The sequence below is a fragment of the Coregonus clupeaformis genome, unplaced genomic scaffold, assembly GCF_020615455.1.
Source record: "Coregonus clupeaformis isolate EN_2021a unplaced genomic scaffold, ASM2061545v1 scaf0246, whole genome shotgun sequence".
Taxonomy (NCBI): Eukaryota; Metazoa; Chordata; class Actinopteri; order Salmoniformes; family Salmonidae; genus Coregonus; species Coregonus clupeaformis.
Window position 1 is genome coordinate 160584 of NW_025533701.1, and position 16621 is coordinate 177204.

The 16621-nt window shown below is 40.3% G+C and overlaps 1 pseudogene; it reads left to right on the forward strand.

The window, feature by feature from the left end:
- The first annotated feature begins 4127 nt into the window (after positions 1-4127).
- Positions 4128-12900, forward strand: LOC121556738 (annotated as a pseudogene).
- The last annotated feature ends 3721 nt before the right edge of the window (positions 12901-16621 follow it).

Genomic DNA, 16621 nt, shown 5'->3' on the forward strand with positions numbered 1-16621 from the left:
GAGGTCAATGGAACTCGACCAGAACAATGGAAATGCAATGGAAACGCGTGGGGGAAAGATGCCGTGGGGGAAAGATTCCCACATCTCCTCATTGCCCCCCAGCAAAATTAGCCTACATTTAGGCTATTGTTTATGTGTATTTCACACTATATTGAGGTAAAAATCAGAGTATAATGCTTGTATGGATGTCAACCCCAATACATGTTCATGTCATCGTCACAATCAACTGCATTACAGTTAAAAATGGCTTTGACTACCACCACCAATTTCTCTATGCTAGCTATGCTACCAGCTTATACGAACAGGAGTTAGCATTTAGCAGTCACTTCTTCTAAACCTGAGAAAGGGACTACTTCTAAATGTTCAACGTGGTCTCAGAGTATTTTGTATTATTCTGTACGTAAATCCGAGACACTCCATTTAGCATGAAATGTTACGTTTCATATGGTATGTTACAAATTGTAATTTGTACAATATGTTACAAAATGTTTTTTTACATTTTAGTAGACACTCTTATCCAGAGTGACTTACAGTTAGTGAGTGCATATTTTAAATACTGGCCCCCCGTGGGAATCGAACCCACAACCCTGGCATTGCAAACGCCATGCTCTACCAACTGAGCTACATCCCTGCCGGCCATTCCCTCCCCTACACAACGCTGGGCCAATTGTGCGTCGCCCCATGGGTCGCTCGGTCGCGGCCGGCTACGACAGAGCCTGGATTCGAACCAGGATCTCTAGTGGCACAGCTAGCACTGCGATGCAGTACCTTAGACCACTGCGCCACTCGGGGAGTTATGAATTTGCAAAAACGTACGTTAGCTAGGGTGGCTAGCCCTAACAATAGCTAGCTCTAGGGATTAGGAGTTAAGGTTAAGGTTAGGGGAAGGGTTAGCTAAAAGGGTTAGGGTTAAGGGGAAGGGTTATGCTAACATGCTAAGTAGTTGCAAAGTAGCTAAAAAGTAGTAAGTAGTTGCTAATTAGCTAAAGTTGTCCGTGATGAGATTCGAACATGCAACCTTTGGGTTGCTAGACATTTGTATTATACGGCCACCTATGCACCCCGACCAACCACTTTCCTTTAGCTTTTGCCTTATGTAACCTTCTATCTTATGTAACCAGACAAATGTAACATACTGTATCATACTAATTTGAGTGTCCCGGATTTACATTTACTATGTTACATCTAGTCTATTAGATCAGTCTGAAATGTTATGCAGTGAAAACAGCCAAATATATCAAAATCAGTCTTTAGTAACCACATTGTGGACTTGTTCCAATACATCAATCATGAGTCATTTGACGAATATCCACTTTGTTAGATCACATTTGTTGAAGGTGCGCCAATCCAGCGTCCTTCTTCTATCCCCCGCTGTCTGCGTTCCAATGACCTCTTTACCGCATCTATGTCTCATGTGACTCCTCCAACAGGTTACTGAAGACCTCTATATGGGTCAAAGTCAATCAATGAATCTGTGTTTGTTGTGATTAAAGTACAGTGCCTTCAGAAAGTATTAACACCTTGACTTTTTCAACATTTTGTTGTGTTATAGCCTGAAATTAAAATTGATTAAATGTAGACTTTTTTGTCACTGGCCTATAAACAATAACCCATAATGTCAAAGTGGAATTGTGTTTGTAGAATTTTGTATAAATTAATTACAAATTAAAAGCTGAAATGTCTTGAGTCAATAAGTATTCAACCCCTTTGTTATGGCAAGCCTAAATACGTTCAGGAGTAAAAATGTGCTTAACAAGTCACATAATAAGTTGCATGGACTCACTCTGTGTGCAATAATAGTGTGATTTTTTGAATGACTACCTCAATTATCTGTAAGGTCCCTCAGTCGAGCAGTGAACTTCAAACACAGATTCAACCAAAAGACCAGGGAGGTTTTCCAATGCCTCGTAGAGAAGGGACACTGGTAGATTGGTCAAAATAAAAAAGCAGACATTGAATATCCCTTTGAGCCTAAAGACTTATAACATTTTTAAAAATGTGGAACTCAGTCCGGCTTCCAACTTACTCTTGAAAATGTTAATAGTAGAATGCACTAGTAGAATCCGCTTGTCATGTCAGTCATTGCATACCTTAGAGAGCTGTTTATAACTTGTCAGAAATGTAAAATGATCAACTAGCCCATGTCAGCTAACATGTTTTAGCAAGGTTTTTTTATCCCATAGATTTTGTTGTAATGTTTGAGTCACTCAGTATAGAATTGCAAGAAAATTAGCTTTAATACTGCAAAATGTTCTCTGCACCTCATGACAAAATGTGTAGAATTGCAGGAAATAAGCTTTAAAACCTGCAAAAAATGTCAATAGCCTATTTATGAACATGGATACACTTTGAGATTTCAAACCTAGGACGGGTGCAGCTTAGCCTACCACCCGCTTGTGTTTATAGCATTGATGTGTGCATCTTTGTTTGAACAACCTGCGAGGCAATAAATATGACAATAAAAGAAGACTGAGGGGAGGGAGAAACGCTGAAATGGCTGGTGTGGGTGTTTGTTTATCGAAGAGCGCTAGCTGGGCACAAAACAGCAGATAAGGACTTTGGTCTCTTGGCTTCGCCAGCTTAATTACTAGCTTCCAGAAGCATTACACCATTCAGGATGTGCTAGAGATGAGAAACACAAAAGCTAGGGGGGCTACAAAGCCAGATAGGGCTGTTACTATGGTGACCATAAGGAGGGCCCCGTCGCTTGAAGGAGGTTCAGAAACTAGTAGGCAGATTAGACAGCTAGAAGATTGGACGCTGGGGATTTGAAGGACTAGAGTTGTCAGTGTCACAGCTTTAAGGAACACCTGACATTAGCCGAAAATATAGCCCTAAGAAATTACCATTGTGAAATGAAATGGTATGAATGTGTTATTTAAGCAACAAGGCACGAGGGGGTGTGGTATATGGCCAATATACCACCCTAAGGCTGTTGTTACACACGATGCAACGCAGAGTGCCTGGATACAGTCCCTTAGCCGTGGTATATTGGCCATATCCCACAAACCCCCCGAGTGCCTTATTGCTATTGTGAACTGGTTACAAACGCAATTAGAACAGTAAAAATAAATGTTTGTCATACACGTGGTATACGGTCTGATGTACCACGACTTTCAGCTGAATCAGCATTCAGGGCTCGAACCACCCAGTTTATAATGTGTAATTAGTAGCCTAATTATGAAAAAACTAAATGTTTTGCAACAGACTAATTGTTTTGCAACAGAATCGGCATAATGAATAGAGCCCATGCCTGTAATTGTATTTTTACTGTACTTTTATGTTTTTTTCAACACTTTATGTAATATAAAATTACAAATGATTTCCCACCTCTCCTACACTGGAGGGTGGGTGGACATACTTTTTTTAATCGATATCCCCTGTCTGTGACCTTTTCCAAGATGGCGGTGAACGGGGCCAACCTGCATAATGTTTTCATGCTGCTGACGCTGGAACCCCTCCTGGCGCGGAACCCCTTCCTGGTGCTCACGTACGCAGGGACAACTTAGTGAGCGACGTGCTGAGGGAGATCACCATCTACTCTGACGTCGACCTCAAGAAGTCCCTCAAGGTCAGAGTTCAGCACCTCTCAGGGTCACAAATGGTTAAGTAGTGTGTCGTAAATAGTCCCTATTTTTTTTTTAAAGAGAGATCTTTGTACTCAAAGAGAAATAAGATAATACCACCAATCATCAATTGTTTGTCAATGGCTGCACATATAATTTGAGGATGAGAAAGTGATTGATAGAGTATTTGGGTCCAGTTAGTGGCCATGTCTTTAACTTTACAATGTTTTATTGAACAGGGGTTGTCTTGGCTGCATTGTGTTCACTACTACAAACACAAATGTGATTCAAACATCAACAGACAGAGCCACGTCGATCAACACAGTCATTAACACTGACAAAAGACAAGTCTACATTCTCCCATTGATGGATGTCAGCCATTTTATTTTGGCAAAGGTCTCCTTGCGTTTTCCACGTTCTCCTTCCCCTGAGGAATGACCTTGGCTGCAGATAGGGGGCGGTAAAGATAAGGTGGAGGAACACATTCAAGAGCAACGCAGCACAGACGTGGGGAAATACTCAACCGGAAGCAGGACCTTAAAATGAAAATAAGCCGCTATAATGCGTTTGCTTCTGCGCTCTTCGCTACGGTACACATCGGCATTTCTTGGTTCGCATACTGCCTTTAAAAAGCGAGCTTGTCACACAAGCAATTACCTCCCTATCTGATCAAAACAATGCATTATCAAACCGAAGAGCGAGGACGACCGAACTCCTCTGACTACAGGATATATTTTAGTAAGTTGACCAGCCTTCCACCATGCAAGACACGGTAGCTCACTCTTTCACCGATTACCAAAACGTGGGCGTTAGTTAGGTGAAATGGTTCGCTTATTAGCTAAAGGGTACATCTTTCACAGCAGGTTTGGTAACTTCCAATTATGGCCGCGTGGCATGTTGCATTCGACACATTTCAAGTGTGACCCGTGTTTTGACTGAAAAAACGTCCATAGTAATAGGTCTAACATGTTGTGTTGGATTAAAAACGCTACATTTTAACTATTGTTAGTTGCAACGACTTTCAATTTACAGAGTTCTTGAATTTTTTTGAAAGGACCGTGTTTTTGGTGGCTACAATGTTGCCGTTCCCTTTAACCCCCTGTCACGTGTTCTTTCGCTTCTCTTTCTGTCATTGGTGAAGACTTGTTACAAGTCGCCACAAAGTCATCCGTTTTCACTTTCATACAATCTGGTTGGTAGGCTACCATATTACAAGGACAGGACTGATACATAATAATTAAGTCGAGTATGAAATACTATTATTGTTGTAATCTTTCTATGGGTATATATGGGCTGTTAATCTGTGCTCCAGTGTGAACATTAACAATGGCAGGTTTAAAGACCGGTCCCCATTCGAATGTTTTCATTGTTTGCAGAAGACATTGATGGGGTCTTCAGTTTTTAAATCTGCTTTGTGGACTTCTCGGTCCATATAGGTCAGTGTCAATCCCTCTGACAGTTAAAACCATTGAGGGGTAGGGCATCATTGTCTTTTTTAGTGTGAACTCCTTCCTCCCCTGTACTATGGGATGATAAGGAAATGACACTTAGAGAGGGAGAGTCTGGTCACACCTATTTGTTTAAAATGTTAGATTATTGTTATATCTGGATGATGAGAGAATTGGGGCAAGTCAGGCAAATTTCCAGATCAATGCCCTTTGCACCGAGGGATTTAACCTAATAGATTGTGATTTAATGGCACCTATGCATTTTGTTTGTGTTAGAAAACATTGCCCAAATCCAGGTCAATGGTTTGGGGTTAACCTGTGTTTTGATATGTGCCAGAATTAGGGTTACTTAAAGCGTGTTTTCTATGATCTGCTGCTTAAAAAGATAAGGTCCTAAATAAATATGCTTCTCTGTGACATCACAGGGTAGGATTTAAAAGTAAAAAAAGTGATTTTTCCAATAGAGGATATTTTGCTCCCCTTATGTCAGCGAGAATCTCATAGTGTTTGAAAATGTTGGTAATTTTGATCAGGTCATCGGGTAGAACTTTAACTTTATATTATTTTCTACAACGAAATGCTCAGTTTTCACATGTTGACACTGGCATTGTGCTGGAGATAATGAAAATGTGGTTGAAAAAGGGGTGGAGTTACCCTTTTTAAGCGCTAAAGTGGAACACTATTGCTTGTGACTCAAATGCTCAATTTTTCTATGTTAGGGCCTTCCATTTTCTGTACCTACCAGTGGAGGCTCCTCAGAGGAGGAAGGGGAGGACCAAAAAAAATAGTGAAACATTAAAAAAGTTATCCTTCCCCAGATTAAACTATACTAAATATATTCAGATGTCACCAAATAATAGATTAAAAAAACACAGTTTTGCAATGGAGGTCTACAGTAGCCTCTGCAGCACTCTGTAGGTTAACACCATGGTGTAGCCGGAGGACAGCTAGCTTCCGTCCTCTTGGTACATTGACTTCAATACAAAACCTAGGGGAGGCTCATGGTTCTCACCCCTTCCATAGACTTACACAGTAATTATGACAACTTCCAGAGGACGTCTTCCAACCTATCAGAGCTGTTGCAGCATGAACTGACATGTTGTCCACCCAATCAAAATATCAGAGAATGAATCTAGTACTGAAAGCGTAAGCTACAGCTAGCTAGCACTGCAGTGCATAACACGTGGTGAGAAGTTGACTCAGCAAGAAAGACAATAGTAGAACAGTTTTGAACAGAGAGGAGAGGGAGTGAGCTTAGCTTATATTTGGTTGTATTTATAAAAAAAAGAAACGTTAACTTTACCTAGAGAATGCAGCTAGCTAGTTTAGCCTACTCCCAAACACCCAGCTCAAACAGAGAGGGATGCTATGTTAGCTAGCTGGCTATGGCTAGCCAACACAAGAAGTCTTCAAGTCAAGGTAGGCTTTTGGTTTGATTAATTTATTGCCACGGGCCCACCGGTGTAACTGCTTTCTGACTGTACACTGTGCTGTATGATTGTAGCTAGCAGGTTTACTAAACACATTAGTTCTAGTAGCGATGTTGACGAGTGACATGACAAGGATGTAGGCTGTGTGTGAGCGGTCACTTGATATGAAGGTTTGGCTTGGAAAGATTTAATTTGCCTGGTCACAGACCACTGATGTGTTGTGCACTGAATGAAGTCCACAAGCGAAGGGAAAAGGTGGGAGAGTGCATAGATAGTTGCGAGAAGGAATTATATATAAACAGCAAAGTGATCAGTGCTATTTTTATGTGGGTGCTATGAAAGTGAACTGTTCGCCATCTGATCAGGGGTGTATTCATTTACGCCAATTCTGTTGAAAAACGTTTCTTACAACGTAAACAAATGAAATTGGGATAAACACCTGAAATTGTCCAATAGAAACTCTCGTTTGCAACTGTTGAACTGAAGATTTCTCTTAGATCAGCTAGATGCAGGCAAGAGTGTTCAAGGCGGTATTGAATGTGTCACGGTCTGTCACCTTGATTACTCAAAATTATCTCGGATGCTTAGCAACCTCATGATGGGTACAGGGAAAAATCGGAGAATCATGTATAGCCTAAACCTATTGATGTTACATTGAGCTGGGTGAATGGAATATGAATGACAGTCATCCAATATGCTGTAATAGAAATAAGGCCCATTAAAAAATAAAAAATCATCTTAAATGGCACCCGACCGCCACTGGCACCTAGTAACAATATAAATGTTGCATCAAGCACTTGCGGTATACCAACAGTTACAGAACATTTTGGAGAATTTATACATTACTAATACAGTACATCAGTCAATTTACTTTGCATGTGTTTCGTTTTGTTCTAGAAACCTCTGACGGGAAATACATCTCTCCCTTTCGATGATATTCCACTTCTCGGGCCAATGGAGATCAGGTAAACATTTTGTTCAATCTGGATCTATTCTTACTTGGTTGTTGTAGCTTTGTATGAAACCGGTCTATGTGACGCAAGGAACGAGTCAATGTTTCCATATTTCCTTTTTGCATGTGGAAATGATAATGGGTGTGAGTATGGAACCTTTTAGGCAGGCATTTGGAACAGAAGCCACATACATTGTCATTGAAGTGCTAAGACCACGTGTCAAACTCATTCCACGGAGGGCCGAGTGTTCTGCGGGTTTTCGCTCCTCACTTGTCATTGATTGATGAATTAAGGTCACTGATTAGGTAAGGAACTCCCCTCACCTGGTTGGCTAGGTCTTAACTGAAAGGAAACTAAAACCCGGAGACACTGCCTCCAGGGAATGAGTTTGAACACCCTGGCTTAGATGGAAAATCTTTGAAAAAGCATGATTTTATCTGACATGGAAATATGTTTATTGAACATGTAAAGGGTTATGCATACTTCTCAGCGGGTTGGTCAATAGTCAGGTGACATGCAAATGTCTAGGGATTTTGTAGAGCTCACTTGCTGGGTATTTTTCTGACAGTCTACTATGAGTGTCTGAAACCTCGTGACATGATGATGTCAGATATTGTGTAGGTCTACCAAATGGTATTTTATGTATTAATACAATATGTGTCTTACGCAAGGAAAATGATGTGCCATTCTAAAAAACTGAAGAAGAATGAGAATGAGGTATTTTCCCATGCGACATTTTTACTACAGAGAAAACAATTGAATCTCTCTTTTTAATTAATGCTGAACACCTTGATTATATTATCTTTCGATATAGTTCATATTTTATTTTACAGGTTCTGTATAACATGGTTGTGGAGGTACCTTCGATGGTCCAATGCCAAAATGAGGCAAGTATTGTTTTGGGAACCTGTCAGTTAAGTATTAATCTAACACTATGGTGTGTCCATATAAAAGCTTTGAGACAACCACCGACATAAAGAAAGGTGGTTCGACTTTGTCCTAAGTGGTTTGTAGTCCCTCAAAGCTCTATTTTGACTGATCCAAACATCGTTGAGAGCTTTTTGACGTGTTAGCACGCTGGTCTTTGACTAGAAACAGCCAGACAATAGATGAATAATTAGAATCTGTCAAAGTGGAAAGGTCCTATAAATATCTTCTTCCCTTAATATATAATAGATGTCCTTGCACCAGGCAACTTGTTAATGATATTTAAGCACTTCAGGGAGGGAGAGGGAGAGGGAGAGGGAGAGAGAACTCTGAAAAGTTGATTTAAAGGTCATCTCAGTCTCCCAGCAGTGGTTTGAGTTGAAGGAATAATAGAGGTGATTGAGAGTGCAAACTGGGTTTATGGATACTATTTATTTGATGAGGAGTTGAAAATGGATGCCCTTCTAATGTCACTGTCTCTCTTAAGATAGTAAACTGCTGACCCAAGTTTAGACTGTCATCTGTAGTTAATTATGCATCTTTCTTTTAGATTGCAACCAAGGAACCACTGAACCCGATCAAAGCAGGATGTGAAGAAGGGCAAACTCCGATATGTGGCTAACGTGTTTTCCTTATAAAGGTTGGACATCTGGAACTACGGGGCGCTCCCACAGGTGAGACCTCTGTCACCTCTGTTATGTTACTGGAGTTGATCATCCTGCTGTTGCATTTATATTGTTACGGAGTTGATCATCCCTTCTGTTTAAGTTACGGGATTATATTGTTACGGAGTTGATCATCTTTCTGTTTCGTTACGGGGATTATATTGTTACGGGGTTTGATCATCTTTCTGTTTCGTTGACGGGAATTATATTGTTACGGAGTTGATCATCTTTCTGTTTCGTTACTGAGTTGTATTGTTACGAGTTGATCATCTTTCTGTTTCGTTATGGAGTTATATTGTTACGGAGTTGATCATCTTTCTGTTTCGTTATGGATTTCACCATCCTCTGTTTTCTTACAGAGTTGAATGTAACACAACAACTGGAGAGATTCTAAATGGACCTCTATCCCATTATTAACCCTATTCGCTAGTCTTTCAGCTGGAAAACACTAGAACATAATCTCGGTGCGAAACTCAGCTGCCAGTAATGCATTTCTTCTTTCATCCTCCGGTAGTATTGATTTGGCCAAAGTGAATGACTAATACAGGCGGATACATGGAAAACACTTCACGCATTCATTAAAATGGGTCTTGTTAGTGAAATCCACAGAGTGTGGCCCTGAGTGTTTCATATACAAGCGCATTAAGCAGACTGCCACGCAGACATCATTGATTTGCCCATAACTTATTATTGTCTGCTGCACTCCCCACTGGCTGAAAAAATGCATGTGGTCGGCCAGAAATTTGACAGTTCATCTCCACAATGTTTGAAATGACGGTATACAAACAAAGTGTTGACAGGGATAATGTTGTTACTGCTGTCTCTTCTTTGTTGAGAACAGACATGGGAAGACCGAACCACATGGACAAGGACTCAAGTGCGTGCGGAGACAACGTGGCATCCCCATAGACGTCTGCGAAATCGGCACGATGGTGAGACTGTCTAGACTTTAGCTTCTAAATAATATCCAAGAATAATATTACTTATATGTATGAAGGTTAATTTACAAACAATATGTCTAGACATATTATAATATGTATATAAAGTAACTCATAGAACGATTGATAATATATCATATAACTTATCTGTATAACATGTCATGTATAATGTACTTTTACCTGAGGAGTTGTCTGTCTGCTTACCTGTGTCCTGCAGGTGTGTTCCCCAGGTCAGGTGAGACTCCAGGTGAAAGTGCCCCAGGGGTCCTGGCCGCAGATCGACGAGGGAGAGACGGACTGAAGCTGGATAGCCATCAACGCTGATGACCCAGAGGCCCCCAGCCTCAACAGTCAGTCTTAGAAACTTACAGTACTTCAAAATGTCACTGTAGCAGTAGACATTTTCAACACACGTCATACACATATTAGGCTGCGTTTTACACAGGTTCCTAAATTCTGATCTTTTTACGTCACGAATTGGTCTTTTGACAATCAGACCCGAAAATGATCTGAGTGTGAAAAGATTGGAGTGATTGGCCAAAAGACCAATTAGTGAAAAAAGTTCAGAATTGGGCATGCTTGGTAAACGCAGCCTTGGACACAATATCGGTAGCACAGTACCCATTAACATAGTGTAGTTTGATCCTCAATATTTTACATTTACATTTTAGTAATTTAGCAGATGCTCTTATCTAGAGTGACTTACGGTAGTGAGTGCATACATTTTCATAAATGTTTTCTATACTGGTCCGTAGGAATCGAACCCACAACCCTGATGTTGCAAGCACCATGCTCTACCAACTGAGCCACACAAGCCCAGTATATGTTCCCAAAATCAGAATGTGCTCTCTTGTTTTTCTCCTCAGGTATCGAAGATGTCCGCAAGAGCAGACCCGGTCATTTGAGGCCACCCGGTCGATTCGGTTTAGAAAATACAAGGTTCGGACGGCAAGCCCAGAAAACCAGTTTGCGTTCAATGGACAGTTCAAAGACAAGGTACATAGAGTTTCTCCATTAAGGCCACATACTATTGGTATATTAAAGCATAATAGCTGGGCATATATATCGCACATGTTTTCCTGAATGTGTTCCAGTCCAATGCCATGGTAGTTACTTTAATAGGAGGGACTCGGATGGTGTGTTCCCTTCCCCAGGGATCGAGGGTTCACTTCTTTCTTATTGTCCTTTGTCTGCCTCCATTCCCTCCTCTTTAGGGACTTTGCTGTGGAGGTCGTGGGGTCCACTCCACGAGCACTGGAGGGCACTGGTGCAGAAGCAGACTAATGGTGGCCAGATAGATTGGTGAGGAGCGCGTGTGTGTTAGGCCTCCAGGGGGTGTGGTAGCCCCCCAGTGTGTGTGTGTTATACCTCCAGGGTGTGTGTTAGTACTCCAGGGGGTGTGTTATACCTCCAGGGTGTGTTATGTTACTCCAGGGTGTGTGGTTAGCCCTCCAGTGTGCGTGTTATACCTCCAGGGTGTGTGTTAGTACTTCCAGGGGGTGTGTGTTACCTCCAGGGGTGTGGTTATACCTCCAGGGTGTGTGTTATAGACCTCCAGGGGGGGTTAGCCCTCCAGTGTGTGTATACTCCAGGGTGTGTGTTAACCTCAGGTGTGTGGTTAGCCCTCCAGGGTGTGTGTGTGTGTGTGTGTATAGCACTCCAGGGTGTGTGCTATACCAGTGTGTGTGTGGGTGTGTGGGGTGTGTGTAGCTCAGGGGGTGAAGGGTGGTAAGCCTCCAGGGGTGTGTGTTGGGCTTCCAGGTGGGGGGGTGTGTGTGTGTGTTTGTTTGCCTCCAGGGTGTGTGTGTGTAGTCCAGGTGTGTGTGTGGGGTGTGTGTGGGGGGGTGTTAGTTTAGCCTAGTGTGTGTGTGTGGCGAGTTGGTCCAGGGTGTGTGTGTGTGTATATTCAGGTGTGTGTGTGTGTGTGTGTGTAGCTCCTCCAGGGTGGGTATTAACTCCAGGGTGTGTGTGTGTTGTGTTAGGTGGGGGGGGGGGGGGTAGACACAGGTGTGTGGGGGTGTAGCCCTCAGGGTGGGGGTGTGTAGCTCCTCCAGGGTGTGTGTGTGTGTGTGTGTGTGTTAGCTCCTCCAGGGTGTGTGTGTGTTAGCCCTCCAGGGTGTGTGTGTGGAGAGTCCTCCAGGTTTTGGTGTGTGTGTGTTAGACCTCCAGGTGTGTGGTGTGTGTTAGCCTCCAGGGGGTGTGTAGCCCTCCAGGTGTGTGTGTGGGGTGTGTTAGCCTCTCCAGGGTGTGTGTGTGTTGAAGCGACCTCCAGGGTGTGTGTGTGTGTTGTTGGTGTGTGTGTGTGTGTGTGTTAGACCTCCAGGGTGGTGTGTGTGTAGTGTGTGTAGCCCTCCAGGGTGTGGGTGTAGTGTGTGACTCATGTGTGTGTGTGTGGGGGTAGAAGCTCCATTTGTGTGTGTGTGTGTACCTCCAGGTGTGTGTGTGTGTGTGGTTAGTCTCCAGGGGGGGTGTAGTTGTGGGGGTAGACCCAGGGTGGGGGGGAGTCAGGGGGTGTATTACATGTGTGGGGGGGTGTGTGTTAGACCTCATGTGGGGGGTCAGGTGTGTGTAGACCTCCAGTGTTGTTGTTAGGGTGTGTGTGTGTTGGGGACTAGGTGTGTGTGTGTGTGTGTGTGTAAGTGACCTCCAGGGTGTGTGTTAGACCCCCAGGGTGTGTGTGTGTGTGTGTTAGAACTCCAGGGTGTGTGTGTGTGTGTTAGCTCAGTGGGGGGAGACTCAGTTTGTGTGGGGTTGTTAATCCTAGTATGCACATACAATCACTGCTCATGTGGTCGGTCAGCTAATAGCCCTCCAGCAGCCCATATGAAATTGCAATAAGCCTGGGCGTTATAATGTTGTTGGTTTTTCTGCATTGATAGATAACGACCAATTTCTTCTCTGACAACAGTAAAAACGCCTCCGCCTCCGAGAGCCCTTTTCAAATGCAGTGGCGAGGACGCCTGCAATGTGTAGATCGGTGAGAACATCAATTCAGCTCTGGTGTGTGTTGTAACTATAACTAAGCTTTGTGTGTTTGGGTTATGTTGTAAGTGAATATTCTCAGGATTGATAGTCTTGAGGACATCATATCCCGTGCTTTGTTAGGTCTGCTGGTGGTGAGGACTTCCTGTATCTCCAGAAGTATGTATCAAGTGACTGACTCTTGCTTGACAATGAGACCCATTTTAGCCATTGAATTGATAAGAAATAGATATTATATTATATGTGTGTAATTTACAAATTCCCTTTTTAATGTACAATGATATACGATCATCTGTTAAGTGGACAAGTGGATTTTTTGCATGATTTGGACTGAAGTCCTGGATGTGAAAAGCTAAAGATATCTTTTGTCAATATTCAAATGAAGTACTAATTGTTTTTATTGCATTATGTTTGAGACTGACGTTTTGTACAGACAGTCCTGGTTGTATTTTATTTAAAAGTGCCAAAATGCATTTCAGTAATGGGTGTATGCTATTGAAATAAGAAACACATTCTTTGATATTATATTTTAATTCGAAAACTAAATTTTGTAAAAAAAAATTTTAATGGTGGATCCACCTTCTTTTGAAAAAAATCAGGAAGATGATTGGCCTCGATTGACATAACTTCCAAACAAACATGCAGACAAAAAGAATCACTCAAATTCAAATAACCTGATGTGAATTAAAATGTGTTAAATAAATATAAATTTATTAAAAACACAAATCTAGCAATATCAGGAATGATATCATAAATAAAGCTTTAATAAATATTCAGTACATTACAATACTTACAGCATTATAACATTTAATTCCAATTTTTTAGCATACCAAACTTAAAGGGGAACAAGGGAGAGTAAAATAAAGACAGGCAGAAAATAACAAAATTTTTAAACCTTTTTTTTTTAGTGTTAACTGCAAAATATCAACGTGTACATTAAACTGCTAGCTTAACATAAGAGTGTGAATTCTAAAAGGTGAGTAGTTTAAAAAGTAACCAAGATGTTGAATCACACTCCAACACTCTGAAGCTTTTCAACGTATGGCTACAACATGTCCTCAGACACCCACAACCGCTATGTCGCTGGGTTGGACACTGAAATTCAACATTTTTAATTTATATTATTTATTTTTTACAAAAACTGCAATACAAAAACGAATAAAGGATTAGCTTAACAGGAACCTTTTTATAGCTGTAAACATTGCTTTTTGTTTGACAGGAGTGTGGATCCTGTGAACCTGGAAAAGACTAGAAGATTGGGTTGATGGGAAACATGGGCCGCGGGTAATGACAAAATTAAGAAACCACACCTTAAATATTACAATAGTAGGTTGTATTAAAAATAACAATGTATTTCCGAAACAAACATGGTATGTACAATGTGGAGATTATTTTAAAAATAAATAATTAATTTTTATTTAAATAAAATTTGTTTTTATAATTTTTTTTCAGAAGAAAGAAAGTAAGTGGAAAAAAATAGATTAATGTTAGTGGGGGGTGTATAGAAATAACGTGGATCGTAGTATCATATTAAAATCTAATGGGATGAATGGGAGAGAGATAATGGAATATAATTTGTTTAGTGGTATAAATAATTTACTTTTAAACTATACAACAAACATGTGATATCCTAATCTAGCATCATAACTACTTATTACCTTCAGTAAAAGTGAACGTTTGTCGCTCCTTTGTCAATGCCATACTTTTCCCTTTAGTCAACTCAGTGCATATTAATGTTAAATTTATTTCAAAAGTATATACTAATCTACTAGCTAAAGTGCATAAGTACAAAAAAAAATGAGATGTATTTCACTTTTGCTGATAAAGTTAGTTTTTTAGTTGTGTGTGTGTGTGTGTGTGGGAGGGTGTGTTGTGGGGTGTGTATGGGGGGTATGTGTATATATATATATATAATAATAAAAAATACATACATACATACATACATACAAGTAATTATTGATTAAAAGAGAATGAGAGGAAAACTTAGATGAATCATAAGCAATGTATGGACATAAGAAAAGAAATTGATTTTTGAATAAAGAATTAAGTAATAGGATATGAAGAAAGCAGTAAGAAATGGAACTCAGCCTTGGTGGTGGGCTTTGAAGTTGATATTGTAGTTAACTTTTTTGAAAAGTGGATAAAATAAAGGAAGGAGAAAAATGCCTTGCATCATGCCCTTATAGTATTGCCAAACTAGTTCTTGAGGTATATGGCAAGTAGGTATTTTAACTGTAGGTCATTCATTGGCTCTTTTAACGCCTCAGGTTTAATTATATGTTGTATAGAGTTGAGTAGCACCATATGTAATAAAAATCAGTTCAAACCCAAAGAAATATAACTTTTTTTACAACACTAAAATGTAAAGCGTAAAATTACAAAAAAAGAGAATAATTAATTTATGTAAAATCTCATCTTTTTTTCTTTTATCATACAACTACATTAAAGGTTATTTAAGTGACCTCACAGCAAGCCAGCTGCCTCTTGAAACCATGATACTGACATTGAGCTAACCCGTTTGTGTAACCAAAGGAAGGTAAGGGAGCATGTTTACAAAACACAACAGTGATGACAACAAATAATATAATTCAGGTGTTGAGAACCTGTGGTCAAGAACTTGAAACAGATGCTGAAACAAAGTAAATAACCCTTGAGAGAAGTGAGAATCACATTTTAAAAAAAAGATCTTTGAAATATTATTAAAATGCACCTTTTTTAGAATGGCTGATTTAAAATAGAAGGACATAACAATTGTGAAACTGAGAGAAGCACCCAGAAAGTAAAAAGTGTATAAATTCAATTTGATGATATTTGTTAAGATAGGCTACAGTAATTAGATCAAGTGTGTAATATCATGTCTAGAAAATAATAGTTTGTTGTAATGTAGAGTTTTTGACCAATCATCTGATCTGGAAGATCTTATCAATATTTCACCTTCAATATCAAAAGAATTTTTAGAAACACTGATTTTTTAGGAACCATTTTGCTGATGATATTTTGTCTGTACAGTATTTTCAGTTTATCCTTTTTCACACATCTGGAAAAAACATCTATAAGAACTGATTTGGTTTAAACATGAAGGCATTTGAACAACACCGTATAATAAAGACAAGACTTTAGAATATTGTGGTGTATCCACAAAGTTCAGTGTTTTTTTTAAATGTAAGATTATATTAATAAAAGAAGTTGTAATTAGGAAAGAGAAAGTACCTAAATGAAACTTTGTTTCAGTGAATATAGAAGTTGATGGATTGGACTGCAAAGCAATCTTAGAAAATGTTGGGTGTGTATCTAGTAAAAGTAACCAAATAATAAATATTTCCTTAGTAGAGGGGGTAATCAATCAACTTAGTAAAGTTGGATCTTTCAAGAGGTGACAGACCTGGGATGTACTGTATAACGTGGTACGACTTCCAATTGATCGAAGTTTCCTTTCTCCACCAACGCTGTGCGCTTGCCATTCGGGAGAGAGAGGATGCGGTGTTGTGAGGCTAGTGGTGCTTGAGGTTTTTTTGGAGATAGCACCATCAGAATAGTACCGGAGTTTTCACTCAGTGTTATTTCATGGGTGAACCCTACAGTATAGTATGAATGTCTCTTGTCTAGATGAAGTGGCTGTACGGCCTGAGACCTTGGTAAAGGGGAGTGTGACGAGGTGTTGGTGGTGCGCGACATGGACCTCTCCATGAGGGTCTGGATGAAGCGCGCTTGT